The 7,366-nt window shown below is 34.1% G+C and overlaps 1 protein-coding gene and 2 non-coding genes across 3 annotated transcripts in view; 1 reads left to right on the top strand and 2 right to left on the bottom strand.

The window, feature by feature from the left end:
• Positions 1 to 7,366, bottom strand: part of LOC118738526 (protein spaetzle 3-like) — a gene marked incomplete at both ends in the record, with an annotated part of 58,100 nt that overhangs the window by 15,063 nt on the left and 35,671 nt on the right.
• Positions 5,204 to 5,274, top strand: Trnag-gcc. The gene has a single exon. It is a non-coding gene; the product is annotated as a tRNA-Gly (tRNA).
• Trnag-gcc lies at positions 5,639 to 5,709 on the bottom strand. Its single transcript has one exon. It is a non-coding gene; the product is annotated as a tRNA-Gly (tRNA).

Here is a 7,366-nt window from a genome sequence, read left to right as displayed (position 1 = left end):
GTTACACAACAAGTTTTTTTGTTGATGAAAATATTAATTCTTTCCAGAGTTCATTGTTTTTCTATATCATTACTTATAGAAAATGTTTGCGTGTATACTTATATATTTATTTTATGGCGGTATGAACATTAAACCGTACCATCTTAAAAGCAATGATTCTAAGTTATTTTTTTTTTTGTCGAACCTAGGGCTCGTTTTTTACTTTTTTCGCTACGATTTTTCAAAAATTTTAATTTGTGCTACTCCACTACCTGTATCCTATTTTTACTACGCTTTTTTATTTCATTAAACTTATTCGCAGCCGCTGTGGTGTAGTGGTAAGCAGTGCGCGCTTCCACTCCGCGGGGCCTGGGTTCAAGCCCTGGTCAAAGCAGCATCGCAAAAAAAATATAATACTTAAAAAAGTACAAATTTTTTTTTTTTAATTCAATTGTTATATTTTTGTTTTAAAAAATTAGATATACATAAAAAATCAAAATAATAACCTAATATTATCTTTTGCTAAGATTTTTCTCGCCTTTTGCAACGCAATCGGTTTCTTGAGGTGCCATATATCGGTAAGTATGTATAACGACCAGGTAGAAAAAACGTCGTTTACCAGCAAATATATGTATCAATAGTGATGCGATAATTAAATCGATAACAACATTCTTTGGGAAGATATATATATTTTTTAAACTTAATGGAATTCAGCAAGGAAGAGTTCGGAAATTTGGCTTTTTAGCTTACTATAAAGCTCTTATCGTTAGTTCTTTCTTGATCGAAATTGGAAATTTATTTTTTCATTTGGTATTACATATTTTTTTAAGTGGAGTAGATCCTCCACTCGCATAGGACAATACAAGCCTATTCTGGGTCCAGATTAGGAAGTGACCCGTAACAGTCTTCATATGGAAATGCATTTCTTTTCTGTTTAAACTTGCGAGCAACGATGCGAGTAGACTGTTATGGAAATACCAGGTAATCCTGAAAGTTTCATAGGGCGAAAAGTTGTTTAAACTGGCTTTCCCGGAAGGTAGTGTGTGGTTGTTCCTTTTAGTGATGTGCTGAGTCAATACTTTTAAGTACTGATCGATATTCGGTACCGACTTAAAAAGTATCCAATACTTTCGATACTTGGTACCGAAACATTTAGGTTTTGAATAAAAGCGCACATAGGTAAAAAATATGGAAAAAACGGTTCAGGGGAGACTCGCCAATCAAAACCCGAATGTAGGATCCAATAGAGCTTTTAATACTGATTCAAATGAAAGATGTATATATGTCGGTTCGAGGCCATAATGCAGAGAAACTCTTACTTGTTTGAAGCATTTTTCCTCCACCTTAATCGGACAATATCATTTTAGTAGGCCTGGGGGCAGATTCTGTAACCAGTTAGCGATAATTTTCGAATCGGTATCGGTTTTGTTGACGTATGATATGAAATATTTTTACGTCAACAAGTGTGATATCGATCCGAAACTTGTCGCTAACTGGTTACCGAATCTCCCCCCTGAAAGGCTTCTTCCTATGTCAAAGCATTTTTCTTGAACTTTGGATCGACTAAGGTTAAGACTAATAATATTTCTCTGTTGCGATAAGTTCAAGTGTTTTAGCCGATATCATATAAATTAGTAATTAAAGTGTTTTCTAAACTTGAAATGCATATAATGGCGAGGGTTTAATGTAAAGAATCGGTATCGGGTACCTAAAAGGAAGTATTGAGTACCGAAATCTTTTTTAAGCATTTGGTACCGACAATTCAGCACATCACTAGTTCCCTTCCTTGCCAGTTTTTCGGCTTTGCAGCAATATCCTAGATACTGGCACCCATACGAGTAGAATTATCTCTGTCTCTCTCTCTCAAAGGTCTGCGGCAAACAGTTAGGGACTTTACGTTGTCTATAAGTGAGTCCAAAGCTTTTAAGACAGGTTTTCCCTTCGATATCGCTGGCAAAATAACATTGCCCCTACTAGAAATTATGCAACCGGCAATCCGCTGTTGCAATAAAAAGTAACTATGACATTGAGAATGATCAGATGCGTTCTGTAATTTTGTTGCCGGAGCCTTATACCGATGGAGACGCATATCCAAATGCAAACTATGCCATAATGTGTCATACGACCAGCCCAATTTCTGGGAACTACGAACAATCGACGAATTCGTTTTTCGTTCACACTTAAGGTTCAAATCCACATCAAGCTTTAATGGTGTTGTGGCTTTCGGCGGCTGTGACGACATTAAAATTATAATTATATATATATAGCTGAGTAGAGCTCTGATTGCTTATAATATGTGATAGTGACCCAGTGCCTTCAGATATATGAGTGTATATTTTTATACCTTTCATGAGCATGAAATGGTATTATAACTTTGGTCCGATGTTTGTAAGTACCAGAACAAAAAGAGATAGACCCATTAAAATGTATACTTATATGATCAGAACGTCGAGCTGAGTTGATTTAGCCATGTCCGTCTGTCCGTCTGTCCGTCTGTCCGTCTGTTTGTATGCAATCTAGTCTCTCAGTTTTCGAGATATCCGGATCAAATTTGGTAGGTGGGTGTATTTTTATAATGTATTAATCATTTGTCGGAACCGGAAGAATCGGACCACTATAACATATAGCTCCCATACAACTGATTGTTCAGATATGAGATTTTTCGTTATAACTTCTGCATTTATGCAGCTACGAACATGAAATTTTGCAGTACTTGCACCCATTATCAACAGAATACAGTGAAAATTACAAAGATCGGGTCACTATAACCTATAGCTCCCATACAACTGATTGTTCAGATATAAAATTTTTCGTTATAACTCCTCCATTTATATAGCTAGGAACATGAAATTCCGCACTGTTTTCAATAATTATTAACAGAAAACTTAAGGTGAAAATTAAAAAGATCGGGTAACTATAACCTATAGCTCCCATACAACTGATTGTTCAGATATGAGCTTTTTCGTTATAATTCATCCATTTATGTAGCTAGGACCATGCAATTTCGCGCTGTTTTCACTCATTATCAACAGAAGACTTACAGTGAAAATAACAAAGATCGGGTCACTATAACCTGTAGCCCCCATACAACTGATTGTTCAGATATGAGGTCTTTTATCATAACTCCTCCATTTATGCAGCTAGGAACATGAAATTTCGCACCATTTTTGCTCATTATCAACGGAATACTTACAGTGAAAATAACAAGGATCGGGTGACTATAACATATATGTATCTTCCATACATCTGATTGTTCAGATATGGGATTTTACTGTAAAACTCCTTTATTTGAACAGCTAAAACCGATAAATTTCGTAAGATATTTTATAAAGTCTACTGAGAAAATCGTCAAAATCTATGCTGTATAAGCTTTATCTCCTATACCACTGATTGTTCAGATACCAGTTTTTGCGATATATCTTCTTTATGTAGGAAACTAAACCCAATAAATTGTGTTACCGGTTTACATACCGATCACATAGCAGTGAAAATCACTTAGATTGGTGCCATATAAAGTATATGTTCCATACCTCTGATTGTTTAGATGCGATTTTTTATATAAGTATGTAACTCCTCTATCGATGTATGCAGATGTATTCAAAAGCAGTAATCTGTCAAAGTAAAATTTGCAGATGTTCATGAAAGGTATGAAGCCTTCGGCATAGCCGAAGACAGCGCTGCTCTTACTTGTTTTTACATTATTTTATTATTTTTTTACTCACATTGGATAGCTATTGCCCGCTGTCGGACAGAATAATTGATGATAGCGTTTGATACATGGCACACCTTTGATTATATCACCGCGTACGTCCAGACCCAAGGCAACAGACAGCGCAGTCCACCAGATCTGAAAAACGAGAGTAAGAAAAAATGAATGAAACAAAAGAGCAAAAAATTATAATAAATGAAATAAAACAATGTACGTACATAATAACAAAACATAAAAAAAAATATTAAAAAAAATACATACAACAATGTATCTTCCAGTAGCTAACAGTAGTTGGTTAATCTAATTAGAACGCAACGTGGTATGGTCTCTTAGGAAATGTGATAAAAGGCGTATTTTATACCAGTATCAGTATAGGCACTCAGAAATTTTTTTGCCTGCCGAAATTGCTATCAAAATACTTGAAAACCAACTAAAATTAAAGTTTTGCATATATCGATACTGATCCCTCTTCTTCGATCACCGCTCATTTAAGTTTCTACTTTCATGTTTCGGATAAGACATGGGCGCCTTTTATAGGTATGGTTTCTCTAGGCAGTTAAGGGAAATTGCAAGGCTGCTGAACTTGTGCATTAGAAAACAACATTTCCTGATATAGATTGGAGGGATATCCCTGAATTCCTTTTTTAATCGTATAAATTTCTACTGTTAAGACAATGCAAGACATTCGCATAACAACTAAAGTTCTCACAGGGCATTTTCTAATAACATAATAAATATAAAACTAAATTTTTACCTACTTGAACCCCTTACTTTATTTTACTAGAACTCAATGGGCTACTCGAATGTATATGTATTCGAAATCTTTCTAAAGCAAACTAAACAGCTCGAAATTTTTACGAATATTTGTTAACTTTTTTGATAAGAGTTTTGTCAAAGTTAGAACAATATATCTATAAAAAAAAAAAACATCTAAAATAAAATTGTTAAAAATCGTCAACATGTGGTGCGACCACTATATGTAAATACGCATAGTAAGTGCGTATCTGCATGTTAACATAAGCACGCGCATGTTTTGAATTTGCTTATGTGAAACACTGATAAAAAATTTATAAATAAATAAATACATATGTAAAATATATATTTATTTACGTACATAAGTAAATTAAAAATCCCGCGGAAAATTTTATTCAATGTTTATTGCAAGTCAACAATGCTTTATGGATCCTCTAGCACACTCCCTCTCTTGCCTATCGTTTGCAAGAATGATAGAATACAAGATTGCGCCGATCAGAGAGGATTTTTGAGAATAACTTTTGTGTGACGTCACACTGGTGCAATTGCGAGAGAGAAATGCCAAAACGTGAGCAAGAATGGAAGAAGAAGAAAAAATGTTGCAAGGTAAACGTAAACAAGTTGCACAAGTGTGACGTCATGCAAACCACGAATCTGTCAAATTCGTTAAGAGAGGAATAGCGGTCCGAGATCGGCGCAACCTTTGTATTCTCTCAATCGTGTATCGTTTGTGTTGGCTCTCTGGCGCAAGCCCGAACAACAGCATCGGTGGTTCAGTGGTAGAATGCTCGCCTGCCACGCGGGCGGCCCGGGTTCGATTCCCGGCCGATGCAAATCACTTTTTGTTAATATTTTATTTAAAATAATTTTTGAATTAGTTATTTGAAAAAAAAATGTGCACAAGTTTCTAGATTAAAATAATTATTAAAATATGGGGAGATTTAACACAAACGACAGTTTTTTTTAGTCTTTCAAGTGTAATGTATGTAGTTGGAAACTGAAAATGAAAAATACATAATGGCTGAATTTCTTTATTCATTCTGAACGTTTGGAATAAACTTTTCTGTTTATTTATTCTTTAGAACGTTCCTGATGATATGTTGACGTATATTTCAAACGCATTCTGTTTATTCCGGCTGTGAAATGGTATTATCCGGAATGTATAAAGAAACGCAGCCAATAAAAAAAAAACTGTTTTGCATCGGCCGGGAATCGAACCCGGGCCGCCCGCGTGGCAAGCGAGCATTCTACCACTGAACCACCGATGCTTCTCATAAACATTGCTTATAAATTCAAGCCGATGGAGCATCTACGAAGATTCACTACAAAGCCAAACAAATTGCTTAATAACCTCTAAGCTTAAAACTACGCTTGACTAGTAAAACTGGATTTGAATGCTGAGCTTGAAGACGAACCGAATCTGTGCAGATATGACTCTGAAATTGCAAGCAGTAAATAGTTTGAATAGATATGTATGCAAGAGATGCCCAAAATAACGGAAATGCGACAAATTAAATAGTATACATAAATATAGGAAGTTAAGAGGTTGTGTTTATATTTTTAACCGACTTCCAAAAAAGGAGGAGGTCATCAGTTCGTCGAAATATTTTTATTTTTATTTATTTTTTTTGATTTTTGGCAAATTTTTTTGTTGAAGGTGTCGCACATTTTTTCCATATAAAAAAATTATCGAACATTATTTTATATGGAGAAAATGAGCGACACCTTCAACAAAAAAAAAAAAAGCTAAAAATCAGTGGTAAGTCCTAGCTACCTCAAACTTGCACTTTGTTATACTAAAATTGAATGGGCTAAAAAACTGCGGACTCAACTTTTTTTCTAAAGAGTGTAAAAGTGCAGTATTTGAATGAAAATTTGCAGAATTTTCTTTAATTTTGCATAAGGTTTGAAACCCTGATTTTTGGGGTTTTGTTGTAGAATTAACCATATTTTTATAAAAATTAGCGAAAAATAAAATATTTAAAAAATAGTCGCCCGTATTGAAAAAAGGCGATTTACCTAAACTTAATTGACTGACTGTATGTATGTATATGTGCATACATATCTATGTAAGTAGAAAATGTTTATGAAAATTTCTCTTTATAAACCGACTTCATTTTTCATGAATAATGCCATGCATGTACAAAAATATTTTTGGCACAAAATAATAGGAGTGGGATATTTTCACCAGTTTTGACTATTTGTTTTTCGTTAATTTATTGTTTATTATTTTTTATAAAAGTCCAACTAGATACACAACAAACACCATACACTTTAAACTTTATACAAAAATTATAAAAAACTCTGCAAAGTTTTTACAAAATTGCAAACTTTTTAATCAGAACCCTTAGAAAAAAATTTGGTATGCAGTTTTGTAGCCTATTAAATTGTAGTGTAATGGTTTTCAAAATAACTCCACCCCAACGCCAACTATCGAGTCTTTTTTTTGCAAAAGTGTTTCTTATTTAAAAAAAAATATATACAATATTCTAAAAATGAGCAAAATATGACAATAAATATGGGTTTCCTAAATATCTCGACTCCAGAGCCACCTAGTCGATACATTTTTCCCAAACTTATTTTGCTCGACCCCAGCACTATCTAGCGAGTTTTCTAATGGCTTATAATGACACCAGATATGCAAGCAAGTAACAAGTCCGTGCTTGAGCCACCTCGACTGTTGGATCGATAATCGACACAAAAGTTGTCAGCAGTGTTGCCGCGAAACATTTTTAGCGGTAGCTAAATTCAGACCAAAAAAGGGCTAAAAAAGAGCTAAAAATCGTCGTTGTGGCTAAAAATGGTAGCTCATTTTTTTTTACCTACATATAAATATATAAGTATACACGCAAACATTTTCTATAAGTAATGATATAGAAAAACAATGAACACTGGAAAGAATTAATATTTTCATCAACAAAAAAA

Source organism: Rhagoletis pomonella, unplaced genomic scaffold (assembly GCF_013731165.1).
Source record: "Rhagoletis pomonella isolate Grant_MI unplaced genomic scaffold, Rhpom_1.0 Rhpom_scaffold_00004, whole genome shotgun sequence".
Lineage (NCBI taxonomy): Eukaryota > Metazoa > Arthropoda > Insecta > Diptera > Tephritidae > Rhagoletis > Rhagoletis pomonella.
Note: the sequence above shows the minus strand (reverse complement) of the source record. Positions and strands in the feature narration are given on the sequence as shown.